The sequence below is a fragment of the Urocitellus parryii genome, chromosome 10 (assembly GCF_045843805.1).
Source record: "Urocitellus parryii isolate mUroPar1 chromosome 10, mUroPar1.hap1, whole genome shotgun sequence".
In the NCBI taxonomy this organism is placed as follows: domain Eukaryota; kingdom Metazoa; phylum Chordata; class Mammalia; order Rodentia; family Sciuridae; genus Urocitellus; species Urocitellus parryii.
Window position 1 is genome coordinate 126,141,614 of NC_135540.1, and position 15,384 is coordinate 126,156,997.

Genomic DNA, 15,384 nt, shown 5'->3' on the forward strand with positions numbered 1-15,384 from the left:
TTTTCAAAATGGTCATACCACCAAAAATGCTATACAGAGTTAATGCAAATCCTATTAAAATCCTAATGACATTCTTCATAAAACTAGAAAAAGCAGTCATGAAATTCATTTGTAAAAAGAAGAGACCCAAAATAGCAAAAGCAATCCTTAGCAAGAAGAGAGAAGCAGGAGGCATCACAATATCAGATCTTAAACTATACTACAGAGCCATAGTCACAAAAACAGATTAAAAGACAGAGACAAGCCCACATCAATACAGTTATCTTACTAGAAAAAGGTGCCAAAAACATTGATTGAAGAAAAGAGCCTCTTCAACAAACGGTGCTGGGAAAACTAGAAATCCATATGTAGCAAAGTGAAATTGAACCTCATGAAACTCAACTCAAAGTGGATCAAAGACTTAGGCTCTAGAACAGAGACCCTGTGCCTGATAGAAGAAAAAGTAGGCCCAAATCTTCACCATCACAGCCTAGGACCTCACTTCCTTAACAAGACTCCTGAAGCACTGGAAGAAAAATCAAGAATCAACAAATGGGATGGATTCAAATTAAAAAGCTTCTTAGCAAACAATAAACTGAAGAGAGAGCCCACGGAATGGGAGAAAATCTTTACCATATGAACCTCAAATATAGCACTAACCTCCGGTATATATAAAGAACTCAAAAAACTTAGCACCAAAAAAACAAATACCCCAATCAATAAATGGGCTAAGGCACTGAATAGATACTTCACAGAATAAGAAATATAATCCATCAAAAAAGATATTTTAAAAATGTTCATCATCTCTAGCAATTAGAGAAATTCAAATCAAAACTACTCTTACGATTTCATCTCACTCTAGACTGAATGGCAGTTATCAAGAACACAAGCAATAATAAATGTTGGAGAGCATATGGGGAAAAGGCACACTCATACATTGCTGGTGGGACTTCAAATTGGTGCAACCACTGTGAAAAGCAGCCTGGAGATTCCTCAGAACACTTGGAACGAACCATCATTTAACCAGCTATCCCACTCCTCGGTTTATACCCAAAGGACTTAAAATCAGCAGCATACTATAGTGACACAGCCACATCAACGTTCAAAGCAGCTCAATTCACAATTAGCTAGACTATGAAGCCAACCTAGCTGCCCTTAAACAGATGAATGGATAATGTACACAACAGGATATTACTCAGCTGTAAAGAATGAAATCATGCATTTTCATGTAAATGGAACTGGAGGGAAATCATGCTAAGCGAAATAAGCCAATCCCAGAAAAAGAAAAGACCAGTGGTTGCTGATCCCTAATGAGGAAGTGAGGTAGGGAAGAAGAAGGAATTTTGGATTGGGCAGAGAGGACTGAGAGAGGGGGGAGGTGTGTGGATGGGAAGGACGGTGGATGGAGACAGACACTTTTACCCTACATACTTACGATTGCGCTACCACTGCGACTCTGCACCTCGTACAGCCGAGGATGAGAAGTTGTGCTCCGTTTGTGGGCAGTGTGTCCACTATAATGTACGGCGACATGAGTGAACCAGCGACAGACCAGAGCCGGCTGGCCATCGGGAGCTCTGTCCTCCAGTTTCTCTTCATCTTCATCTTCAGTGACTGGCCTGACCCACACTTTGCACCCCCTCCATGGCTGAGCTGCTCAGTGAAGCAGGAAGAACATCCTGCAGGATGCCACAGGATAAGGCGGGTGTGGGCCAGCGAGGCCCTGCCCATTGGGGCTGTTTTGACCCCAACTGCGTACTATGGGATGCACCCCAGGCTCCGGTCTGCACCTGCGGCCAGCGTGACTTGCTGGTAAGGCTGGCACCAGCAGCCCGAGGACTTGGAGTCATAGCTCTGACGAAGAACAGAGCCGTCTGGGCAGGACCACGGGCGAGCTCAGTGGGGACAAGCCTGGAAGACAGGAGTGTCTCCCAACATGATCAGTTATACAGGGTCCTGCTTTACCCCCAATAGAAATGCAGCAACCAAAACATCCATAACTGGTTTAAATGAAAACATCAATTAACATTTGTAGAAATCATCCCACACAGGGATCCAGGGACGGGATCATGCAGCTCCGAGGTGGCACCGAGGCTCACTTCCTGGTCTTGTTCGCCACCCCAGGTCCTGAAGTACAACAGTTGGGTTTTGCCCCCTCAAGATGGGCACAGAGACTTCTGGCCCTTCCCCTTTTCAATCCAAATGTTCCAATATGCACCTCAAGTTTTCTCTCCCTCGGGGCGTGGAAGAGAGGGCTGCTGTGGCCCACCCTCTGAGGGCTGGCCACACTGATTTCTGAAAGCACAAGTCCTAGCAAGACCCCATCTGTGCCCTGGGAGCACCCAGGGTACCCCAGAAGCTATTTGTAAATGGATTTACCTGGAGACTAGGAAACCCTCTGGGAAAATATCTGCGCCCCTGTTCGTGGCTGGGACCCAGCATTCCCAGACAGGCCTGACAGAGCTGAGGACCACTTCTGGGAAGGACCTGCAGAGGTGCAGAGAAGAGGATCCCAGGGCCCTGGGCCCAGGCCAGCTCCAACCCTGAGGGCTTCCAGAGAACCGGCCTGGTGAGCTCTTGTCGCTCTCCCAGGACCTTTCCTCAAGCCTGCCATTCTAGAAACTCTTCAAGACTGAAGGAGGTGTTCCCTTGATTCTGACTCCAGGGGCCTGACCAGCTATGGAGTTCACTACTGAGTGCGAATGAGGAACCTAATATCTGTACTCCTCTTTCTCCCTAGTAAAGGAATTTCTGGAAGTCCAGAACCTGGCTCGGTGGACGCTGTGCCCTGCTTGGCCATAATAGGTACATGGTAGGTATTAAGTAACCAAGTGAGTGGGGCTCTCCTGCCTCCTGAAGCTCAAGTCATCCGCTGTCGGTTGATGACTCTCCATGGTAGTTCCCCCAGATGACCAGCCCAAGTCCATCAAAAGGTGCTGACCCAAAATTTTGAGTGACACTCCAGGACGTGTGAGGCCCAGCAGCTGGCGACGGCACTGGGGAGCACCCTATAAGGCTGAGCAACATTGGGACCTCTTTTCTGGGAAGGCAAGTTCCTTCTGCCTAGGGGAATTGTCATGGGAGAAGAGGTTCCTCCAAAGAAGGGTCCAAGGAGTTCCCAGAGAGTGGGGAGCTTGCCCAGGACCAGAGGGTTCTTGGCATAGGATCTCGGCACATAACAGTCAGAAGTGTAGACGTTCGGTTACTTAGGAAGGTAGGTTCTCATTCAAGGGAGAATCGGGCCATCTGGAGAGTGAGAGGCACAGTTTTTGGGTTCCCAGTTCTTCCTTTAAGGGAAGGGTATGGGAAGGTGAGTAGGAACTACACTAGTCAGGTGATCTCAAGATGGTTTCTGGTAAGCTGGTCAATCTCCAGATCCTCAGGATCCTTGTCTTCATTATCTGATCAGTAGATAGTACTGGATCCCCTAAATTATCTCAAAATATCATATCTCTCTTGACTTCATCAATTTATTGGTAGGTGAGGATAATTGACAGTGCACAAGTAGATTTACAGATTTCCCAGGAATTTGGGAGTTAACAGGCCTAGGAGAGAGACTGGCTTAGGAAGTGACAGACCTGGAAAAGCAGGTGGGACTTCTGACTAAGTTTTATTTTCTTGTCCTTTCTTTATGTCTCCTTTCTACCTATTTTTCATTCTTTCTATCCTACCTAAGGACTGCTACAAATCATGTGACAATATTAATGTGCCCACAGTTGTATTCTCAGAGTGTTGAGAGATATTAGGTTTACATTTCATTTAATTCCCATAAGTTAAAAGAGAGACACATCCCCATTTTACAGAAGAATAAACTTTCAGCACAACAATGCAAGTGCCAAGCCCCACCAAATCTCAGAGACACATAGCTAAAACATGTCTTTCTCACCAGACACCTGCAGGTTGGCTGTGGTTCAGTGGATCTGGCTGCACTCAGCAAGGCTCCGGTCCAGGCTGGGCTGTGTCCAGCCACTCTCTGTGTGTCCTTTATTCTGAGATCAGCAGGCAACTAGGGCACGTTCATCCTAAATATGTCAGATAAAAATGTGCCACCTGGGTGCATGCCTGTATCCTCAGCAAAAGCGGTGCGCTAGGCCACTCAGTGAGATCCTGTCTCTAAATAAATACAAAATAGGGCTGGGGATGTGGCTCAGTGGCTGAGTGCACCTATCCTGGGTACTCCCCCCCCCAAAAAATGTGCCACTTGGGTATAAGAATTTTTGAGAGTCATGGGTGCAGAAGAGGATTCTTCCTTCCATTTTCTGCCTAAAATCAGGGCATAAATTTCCCTTGAGAAAGGGTCTACCTCTCCCATACCAGAAAGAGGTGAGACTCTAGGACCAGAGGTAGAAAGCCAGCTCCTGGTCACTCTGCAGAAACAACCTTACCCTGTTTATTTCCCAGTCACTTCCCAGTGATTCAGCCCTCCTGCAAGCCCAAGCCCCCTTTCCTTTGTTAAGGTGGTACTTAAGGCCCCGAGGCTGACCACTTAAGTTTCACTTTTTTTCTATAAACTTCCATGCATGTAACATACTGATATAAATTGTATGCCTTTTCTTCTGTACATCTCTTTTGTTACCTTTAAATTTACAGACCTCCAGGAATGAATCTAAAAAGATGGAGGAAAAGTTTTTCTTTCTCAACAATCTCATGGCCAGAAGGATCAAAGGCACAGCTGAGCCTCACATTTGAAGGCTTTGTTCCTGTCACTTCCACTAAAGGTCCCTTGGCCAAAGCACAAGAATGCAGCCAAGTCAAATCACGGGCCACACCTCCCGCGGAGAGGAGAGGAGCTGGTTTAAGGCTTCCATTGTCTGATACCAAAGCTGGAGCTGCTTCCATTGTGGCCCCCCCTTAGGAATTCCTCTATCTTGTTGTCTTTACTGCCCAACAAAGCAATTAGTTACATACTTTTGCCACATTATTCAGGTCTTAGTTCTTTGGTGTTTGCTTTGTGTCCCTAGTAGAATTTTTGAGTTATTTCATCGAGGGCACTTGTGGGTCACCCTAGCACTGATCGTGCTGGCTGAGAGAAGGTACACAGTGAGTAATTGTAATGGCAATGGTATTGTTTTTTCTTTCTTGCAATCCTAAAGATCAATCAAAACAAGAACCTCATGCATGGAAAATGTGTGGGTCCTACCACCGAGCTGTACCCCCAGCCCATAATTTGTAGAAGGACTGGTCAGGTGCATTTTCTCCTACCTTCCTACCAAGAAACCTGTGGTATGCACCACTGTGGGTATCCTGGCAGATTCCACAGAAACAAGCCCCCGAAGAGTGAGCACAGTACTGTGGCCCCACAGTGCTGGGAGAATTTGACAGCATCTTCCATCAGCAGGTATGGCTAGATTAATCAGCACTGCGTCCTGGAAGACTTAATTAGTAGCTCCTTGCCAGAACTCAGCTTATTAAAAGCAGACAAGGTAGGAAGGAAGGTAGGAGGGAAGAAAGGAAGAATTCTAAGCTTATAACCTTATTTTGAGTTACTCTTCATGCAAACCTGAGACCAAAATCTCACCTGAACAGTCAAAATCTGGGAGCTAACTCAGGAAAGGCTTCCCTCTCAGACTGATGAGGCTAATACTGGCGATGCTTACTTTTCCCTCCCTGTGCACAGGGTCATTCATCCATCAACTTTGTTCTTCCTCTTACTTCATCTTCTAGATTCTGCTGTATAATTATTATCCTTTTGCATCTGAGGAAAATCCATCTTAAAGAGATTTGTGACCTTCCCTGCATCCCAGTACTTACAAGATGGTGAAGTTGGGAAGGAAATCCTGGAAAAATAATCTTTGCTCTTGAGCTTTCTATGTCAAGTCCCTACTGTGATCATATAATTTTCATAAACTATTTCAAACATTAAAAAGTGTGGAAGATACTAGGGTACCCATCAACCAGTTTTGAAATAAAAAGGGGCTTTTAAAAAATTTTTTTAATGATCAATTTTTTAAGAAATACAAACCAAAAATATCCCATAATTCCTCCCTCTCTACCCAGAGGCCACCTTTATTTCTATTCAGTATTTCTAATTCAGTGTGATTAAATAGCATTATTTATCCATTCTCTGTTGGATTTGGTTATGTGTCGGTGAGTATTTTCTGTATGTGTCCTCTTTATGAGTATGTTCTAGAAGTTTCCTAGAATACACCAAAAGTGCAGGAGCTGTCAGATAAGCATGATTGTTTTCCACCACTTGGCCCTAGAGCTCTCCAGGGTGGTGAAAGCCACGCCCACTCCCCCAGGAGGTCTGGCTGTTCTCCTATCTCCTCTGCAGCCAGCCGGTATTGTCAGAATTTTATCTACTTTCCAATCTGATGGGGTAAATGGCAGCTCATTTCAGCCCGTGGCTTCCTGGTTGTTAGAAGCAGCAGCGTGTCCTGGCCACACGTTGCTTCTCCTGTGGCTGCTTTCATGGTACTTTCTGTGCATTTTCCTATGGGATTGTTTTGCTTGGGAATTCTGGGCGCTGATTTTTTCTCAGTTATGTGTGTTGGAAATATAATCTCCCACTATGTTACTTACTTGTTTACCTTTCTAATAATTTCTCTTATGGTATTGAAATTTTTAATTTCAATGTAATTTGCTAAGTTTAAGTATATTATTCCTTCTTTCAAAAGATAATACATGCATATAGCTCAAAATTCAGGAGATACCAAAAGCACACATCAAAGTCTCTCCTGACTCCTCTAAGTCACCCAGTTGCCCCTAATATCCTTCCAGAATTATCTTATGCACAATTATATTATCATATCTTGCTTATAGACACAAAATATAATTTTTTTTTTTACTTTTTAAACCCAAATGTTAGCATACTGTAAACACTGTACATACCTTGGTACCCTTCCAGAATTATCTTATGCACACAGGAGGAAAATATAAATAAACATTTTTACTTTTTTACCCAAATGTTAGCATATTGTAAACACCATACATATCTTGAGGGGTTTTCTCCTTTACTATGTATCCTGGAGGTTATTCCATATCAGACATCAGAGTTTTAAAATTTTTTAACAGCTCCATAAACTCCATAATATAAAGGTACTGTAATTCATATTTAACCAGTTCCTTGCTGGTGAATAATTAGCAGTTTCCTACCTTTTGCTGTTACAAACTGAGTAACTTTGATTTTTGACCACAGTCTATTTCCTTTTCCATGGACACTGACATCGGTCAGACATCTGGATTTTTATAATCTCATAGATGGAAAATGGGATCTCAACGTGGCTTTACTTTACATTTCTGTTACTATTAGTGAACTTAAGCCACAAAAATCTAACTTAGATTTTTAAGAGTCCTCTTTCATACTTCTCTGTGGTCTGCCTGTTCCCATCAAATTATTGGCACTTCATTAATTTACAAGTTATTTATTAATGAAATTAGAGCTCTGTCTGTGGTGTGATGTGTTCATTTTTTCCCAGATGGTTCACTGGTCTTTCATCTATACTGACATTTTTCTCATGCAAATGGTCATGTTTATATTTTATTTTGTGGTTTGAGCTATCTGCTTTTCTAGGTCTTCCCTGGTCTGATGTCATCTTGATATTTGTCTGGCAAGGCAAATCGCTCCTCTGTGTTCTCCAAATTTGTCCTAACTACTCTGCTTGCCTTTGTTCTTCCAAAATAATTTTAAAATCAATGAATTTATAGATTAATTTTGGGACTCTTTCCATGGAGGGGGAGACTGGTACAAGTAGCTACCACTCTCAGTATAGAGCCTGGCACTATACTGAGAACTATACCTGTTCTAACTTAAAACAGTCCTACTGAGTGGTCCTATTACCACTCCCATTTTGGAGATGAAGAAACTGAGGCACTGAGAAGTTATTCATCTTGCCTAGGGTCATCCAGTTGGTAGTGGCAGAGCTGGGATGGAAGCTCACTGCTCTGCCTTTGCAGAATGGTTTTTAAAAGATCCTAAAACACCATACACACACTCACAAGGGGTCCCCTGGAGAGAAGTCAGGAGTGGGGTAGACACTGAAAGACCATGGAATCTGTGACACAAAGAGGCCCACATGTTTCTACATCCTACTGAAAACTCACAGCAACCCTGTGTAGTGAGGATTATTTTTTCTGCTTTTAAATGCAGAAACAGTGTGGTAGAGAGATGAACAGCTGCGCGAGTTTATCTGCAGGCCGGATGCAGAATGTGATGTAAGCAAGCTCCCTGCCTGCCTCCAAACCCAAGCTGGCTGATTGGGGTCCCCAAGTCCTCAAGAGCTAGCAGTCTCCTCCCTGCATTTCCAGGAATAGTTGGTTTAATGCCCCCAAACCAAGGCCAGCCCTCTAATGCCAAGTATGAATACAAATGAAACATAAGAAAGTGTCTCATCTTGATAAATGCCTTTTAGACATTGTCAGAGCCCCTGTCTGAAGAGGTAACTGTGGAGTGCAGGTAGAACTCCCTCCTGGCTACGGAGGGGCCTTGAGGTCAGTCAAGGAGTCTAGCCATAGCTAACATGCAGGACTCCAAACACAGGAGTCCCGTGCAGAGCATTAGAATCTTCCCCAACATGACATGAGTGGTGGTGTTCCCGAGGAACCAGGAGAGGGGCTTCCCAGAAACTCAGCACCATGGCCTAATCTGCACTCAGCTGTGCAGGTGGATCAGGGCTGTGGCCTCAACATACATTTAAAATCTCATCCCTGGAAGCAAATTCAACTGAAGCCTTCTCATTTTATGTTCTTCAAACATGAAACTCTAGCTCTATTTTAAATTTTGTTTTTTTAATAAAATTTCACACCATTTATAAAAATAACATGTAGTTTACCAAGAATCTGGAGAGAACAGGAAAGAACAAAAATCTCCATAATCACCTATAGCTGGGGTTTTCCGTGGCTAACAGGGTTTGTACTTTCAGCCTTTGGAGATGGGTACTGGGAGAGGACTTGGATGGGTTTAACAGACAAATGATACTGCTTTGTAATATTTTGGACTTCTTTCTTTGCACTTAAACAGAATGACTTTCTATGCTGAAAAAATTACCTTTCCTTTATATTTTTAATGTATGAATTTTATTTAATTATATGGATTTTCCCCCATTTTGTTTATTTATTCACATCACTGTAGACCTTTATGCTATCTCTGACCTTTGGTTCATATAATCAGTCTGAAGGGGGTAAACTCTTGTAATCAAATCTTTACTAGGTCATATTAATTCCTTTGGGATAAATTCTCAGGCTTAGGTGGTAAGTGCCTGGGAAAGGAATATGGTGGCTGGCTTGCAGGGGGCCTCAGGCTGGACCTGGCCAGACCTCTCCCTTAAGATGCTTGGATTTCCAGACAGATTCTCAGTTTCTCTGGCCTCCAAGGGTGAAGTGATAGTCTAGGACACAGCAGGTGGCTGGCCTTGGATTCTCAGGGAACAGAAACACTCTCTTCTCTTGCTCTAACTCCGGAAGCTGCCTCAAGGGAAGGGCAATCCTGGAAGCCCTCTGCACCCTAGAACTGTCACTTTACCCTGGAACCTGCTCTGGAAACCTCCTGGGGGAAGGAGAAAATGAAACTCCCTCTGCAATCAGCAATTTGAGTAAGCGACTCAAGGAGCTGGCAATGTTGTATATGAAAACTGGTTCAGAGTGTAGATTTTAGGTGCTCTTACCACATACCAAAGCAGGCAATCATGGGGTGGGTGGGGGGGGCTATGTTATTTGCTTTTCTATAATAATTTCACTATGTATATGAGTATCAAAATATCATCTTGGGCTGGGCACAATGGGACACGCTTAGAATCCCAGCAGCTCAGGATACTGAGGCAGGAGGATCACAAGTTCAAAGCTAGCCTCTGCAACTTGACGAGGCCCTAACAAATTTAGCAAGCCCTGTCTCAAAATAAAAAGGGCTGGGAAGGTGGCCCAGTGGTTAAGCACCCGTGGGTATAATCCCTAGTACCTTAAAAAAAAATCATCTCATACAATTTAACCTACCTAACTAGTTAACTAAATAACAAATAAATAAATACATAAAGCTGTGAAATGATGTTCTGTTCAAGTCCACCAGAGACTCATACACTGTTCAGCTTAATTAGTTTAAATATATATAGGCAAGAGAATGTTCCATGTGAATTAGTTGGGTCATTTGGGGGCCTCTTTTCATTTTTGTTTGTTACAATTGAACTAACCTGTGTTTCTGCTGATATTTTGACTCTAAAAGATGATGTGTAGACTTGAAAATCATGTAGTCCTGGCTCTTAGACTTCTTAGAACTCTGTCTAGAACAAGAGCCTTAACTTCGATGTATCTCAGTTTCCATATCTATAACATAGAAATAAGAATACCTTAAAGAAAGAAAGAAAAAAAAATCTACTTCACAGGCATTTGCAAGGATTAAATGAGAAAACAAAGGTTTTGCATCCAGTGGTAAATGCTTAGAAAACAGTAATCCTCTTCTCTTCATCCAGCAGCAAGTCTGGTGTGGTTGACGTATTATAAACGTGGAGTTCCTCTCAGGTGCATTATTCACTATTTCAAGGTCACTGACCACCTCGAATTAGAGTGGAGTCTTATTTCAGGTCAAGTCTTTTTCACTACAACAGACTGTGAACATGTCTCGAAAACCGGAAAATTCTATATTAAAATTACCAACCTGGAGAAGGTTTTCACATTCAGGATATCAGAAAAATCAACAGAGGAGGTACATTATTCAAATGATGGGAAATCATTTTGCTTCCCTATACAAAGATGAGTTTTGTGCATAGATACGTTACCTGCACTAAGCTCTGACGGGCTCTAGATGTTGCCACATGGTTTGTACCATTTGCTCTTCCCACTGAGTTTTACAAATAAATTATTTCAAAGGGCCACTCAACTTACCTTTGATAAAATCATAAATAGAGAGCAGTCCTCCCAGTTAACAGGAAGAGATAACAGTTGTAGGAGTTTTCTTCCCTTCCTTTGGCATGCTGAGTCACCCGTCTTGGCATCTCTCCTCATTCCTAGTCCAAGGCTTGGAATGACTGTCTTTATACCTGTTCCAGAGAGATCAAAATCACATGGGGACCAGGCAGGGTGAGACATACCTGTGATCCCAGAAACTCAGGAGGCTGAGACAGGAGAATTGCAAATTCAAGGCCAGCCTCAGCAACTTAGCAAAGTCATATCAAAATAAAAAGGACAGGGAATGTAGCTCAGGGGTAAAGCACCCCCAGATTCAATACCCAGTACCAAAAAAAAAAAAAAAAGAAAAGAAAAGAAAGAAAGAAAAAAATTGAGAACAGGTAAAGAAGTACACGTGCACAGTTGTTCACAGCAGCATTCATAGCCAAGAGGGGAAAGAGTCCTATCGTCATCAACCCATGAATGGAGAAGTCATGCTTTACATGCATAGTAGAGCTCTGATGCAGCTTAGGACTTGGATGAATCTAAAAAAAGGAGAAAAGTCACATATCATATGATTTTGTTTGTATGCAATACCTGGAGTAGATAAACCCATAGAAACACAACACAGATGGGTGGTCACCAGGGTCTGGGGAGGGGAGAGTGTGATAGGGAGAAACTGCCTACTAGGTAGGGATCCACTTGGAATAATGGGTATGTCTGGGGACTAGAGGTGGTGGTTGGGTGGAAGTGTGAATATACTAAATGCTGCTGAACTGTCTGCTTTAAGATATTTAATTCCATGTTATGGGAATTTCACTTCATTACATTATTAAGAAATCGGGAGAAGCATAAAACCACTATTTAACAAATAAAGAAACATTCCAAGAGAGATAAAAAGGTGAACATGTGCTCTAAGTGACTTTGGTATTTCTCCTCATTTTTAAATCTGTGTGGATCTGCCTCACAGAGCTGGTGGGGACCCTGAGTTAGTACTTAGACCAGGGCCACACACACAGCAAATGCTCCCTAAGTCATCTGTCATCGTTATTATGAATTCTTGCCCAGAGAACCCACTAGAAATCTTTTCAAAAAGTTCCAATGCAGTTACCTCCTCCTTCATTCCTATTAAGTTTATAAAAATCATCGGCCCTTCGTTTGAAAAGAAGAAAAAAGACTTGCTAAACTCACTGGTATGACTAGCATCAGTGGCTCTACAACCTGCTTGATGCTCTGTAGCCACTACCCCATTTAACATTCCACTTCTGGGTGGGTTTATAGTCCCCATTTTGCAGTGGGCAAACTGAGGCTCACAGATGTTAAACAACTCAACCTGTTTTCACCAATGGTCAGTGGCAGATCTAGAATTCAAAGCCACATTTGGCTTCCTCCTAAGACTCCCCCATGGCTTGCACTCCCTCTGGGCTGGAGTAGAGCAGGGACTAAAGGGGAAGCAGGGGGGACAACAGCAGGACAAACGGAAAGCCCCACGGGGTGCAAACCCTGCTGACTGGCGTTCCTAACACCGCTGACTTCCTAATTGGCCTCATCTGCACACTTCATTCCTTTCATGATACATTAATCCCAAGTACCAGATTGGGACCAACCTGATGTGGTCTCGTTTCGCTACATTAACCCGTTGATTTGAAAGGAGTTCTAAAATATGGGCCAGGACAGATGCACAAGATAGCTGAGACCTCCCTGTGTCCTCTACTTCCATCACTCCTCTCCTATGTCCCCTGCATCACTCAACCCTAGCAAGAGCGACCACTATTTTAAAGTGAGAAGTTAAGTAGCATATAGTAAGTTCAGTGCTGCGCAAACACCAAAATATTCCCATCGTTGTGAAGTGGATCCCCTTTCCCATCACCCGCTCACAATGACAAGTCTAAGACAGAGACATAGGTCTGCCTGAACCCCCTCTGATAGGATGATGCCTGGTCCCTGCCCTCTGCCACCCCCAGGACCCCAACCTCAGGGCCAGGGCTCTTCCTGTGTAATCAGAAATCAGTTTACCTCCTCCAATCAGCAAGTGCCTTAGTAGCTCAGGACCAGAAGCCCGATCAATGGGAGAGCAGCTGAGAGGGAGGGCTTTCTCCTTTACAAGAGGTTGAGGGGCAGGAAGTTAGATGCACATCTTAGTACCAGCCCCCGTTATCCAGCCTCTGTCTGCTGGAATTGCTGCAGATGTGCTGACAGCCATAGCCACATGGCATTTTTGCCAGAAGGGAGTGGTTGAGAGGTGACAGCAAGCCATTGAGATGATAATGGTTATGTTAAGCTGTGTATATTAGACCCCTGCTGTCCGCCTAGGCCTGCTACTTTGAAGTTCTCCTGGGGATTCCTGGAGAGTTCCCATTGGTTGGGGAAGTGCCAGGAGAGGGATTTCCGGTTGGTGTGTGGTGTGTCCCGGAGAAGGCCGGGTGCGTGGCGTTCGCGGGAGTGCGGAGAATAAAGGAGTTCCTGTTTTGAACCTACAAGGCTGTGTGGTGGCTCAGTTATTTTGTGCCCAGCCAGACTGCGGCACAGATCCCTACTGGGTGCTTGGGAACTCATGACACTGGTACTCCACAATCAGTAAATGCCTGAGCCCCCTCCGTTGGTGACCCTGTAAACCTAATCTTCCCTGGGCTCTCCCCAATCCCACCTATCCTCTTGGGCCAAGAGCAAGGCACCCAACAGGCTACATGAGAGCTTGCTCTTTAGTCCCAGCTGGACCACTCAGACTAGAGGCGACCCAAGAGATTTTAGACTCACCTCCATCACTAGGAAGTTAGTCTCAGTTGGATGAAGTTGACCCCAAATATGCATTAGCTTTGCTGTGTGCACCACAGCTGAGATTGGGATGCCCAAGAGAAGCATCACCAACACGAAGGAGACAAGTGAGCCCCTCCTCAGGGTCTGTGCCCCTCTGGCCTCATCCTAGCTCCACCCTTGTGGCTCCTTAGTCACATGAGCTCAGAGATCTGCTGCTGACCTCGGAGAGATCTGACCAACAGTAAGACTCCGGAGAGCAGATCTGAACAACTGCCAGGAGCCCAATGCAGAAGGCTAGAGAAGACACCCGAGCCCAGTTCATTTTCGTGTGGAGAGACGTGGATGTGTTGCGGTACGTGCTCTCTCAGCACAAGCTACTTGGGAGCCCGGTGGTAATCACGGTGCAGTTATATGCATCTTGAGAGTAGGAAGTAGTCCCAGTGTGTTAGGGATTCCAAGAGTTAATCTCTGCAGCAGGAATTCCAGAATCAACAGGCCAGGCCCTTAGGCCAGGGCTCCCCATCTCCTGACCACACTGGAGTGGAGCTGCCCGCTGGCTTCTGGGGCTGACCAGCCCCATTTCTGATAAGCACAGCCTCACTTTGGATGTGGAGACTCTTTCACTTGGTTTTACAGCCAAGTCCTTTGGCCTGGAAGCCACTCTGTCTCTTGTGGGTGACTGCATATGCCAGCTTCAATTTCATTGTTATTGATCTGGAAACCTGCCTTTCTCAAATGGGAATTAGGATTCATTGCTTCCAGCACCTAAGGATGCCGCGCACTGACAGGCTCCCTGGCGTCTCTGTGGTCCTTGGCAGAGAGGAAAGCAGAAGCCTCCAAGGTCATGTTCAAGGGTGTTGCCTCTGTCTCACTGGAAATGGGACACTATTAAAGAGTTTCAAGCAAAGAATGTCACAATTGGATTTGTGACATTGGCACTATTGGCAGCACAGTCAAAAGACTGGGGTGGAGAGTGCAATTTAAACCTATGCTGCAAATGTATTGACACTGGTCCCCTCAAGAAGTGGAGTCTCCAATTATTCCCTCTGGTGGCCTTGCTCTGAGAACCCATGACACATGAAGCGACCATATGTAAGTATTCTGGCTGACAGCCCCAATGAGCCCCAGCCAACACCCCAGATCAAAAATCAGACTTACACAAAAAGAACCCTTCGAGATGACACCAGCCCAAACCAGCATGCGGCAGCAGCTGCTGGGGACTGAGAGAGAACCACCTAGCAGAGCCCAGTTGTCAAGGGTGGAATTGATTGTGTTCCTCCAAAAAGACATGTGGAAGTCTAAGCCCCAGTGACTTTATGTAGAAATTGTTGTCTTTACAGAGGCGATTACGTTAAAACGATGTCCTCTAGGTGAGTCTTTTTTTTTTTTTTTAACTAAAGTGCCTTCCCAGGAATCCTGTTGTAAAATCTTCTAATTTATTTCCTTTGTATGGAATGAAATACTCTATGGTGCTTTATAACATGGAGTTGACTTGCTGCTTATAAAATAGTTTACAAATGTAATACTACTGGAAGAAAGTAGAGCCAGGTGTTGATTCTTTGTGGGAGGTTGGAGTAGTTGCCTGAGTCTTAAGCCAATGAAGAGTGCTGTCCTTTAAAAAAAAAAAAAAAGAAAGAAATTTGGACGTAGAGACAGACACAGAAATTTGGACAATTCAAAGACACATGGGGGCTGCCTTGTGAAGGGACATTAGCCCAGTGCATCTGCAAGCCAAGGAACACTAAAGATTGTTGTCATAACACCAGCAGCTAGAAAGAGGCAAGGGAGAGGTGCCCTGCATGTTTCAGGAGGAGTGTGGGTCTGCCAGTATCT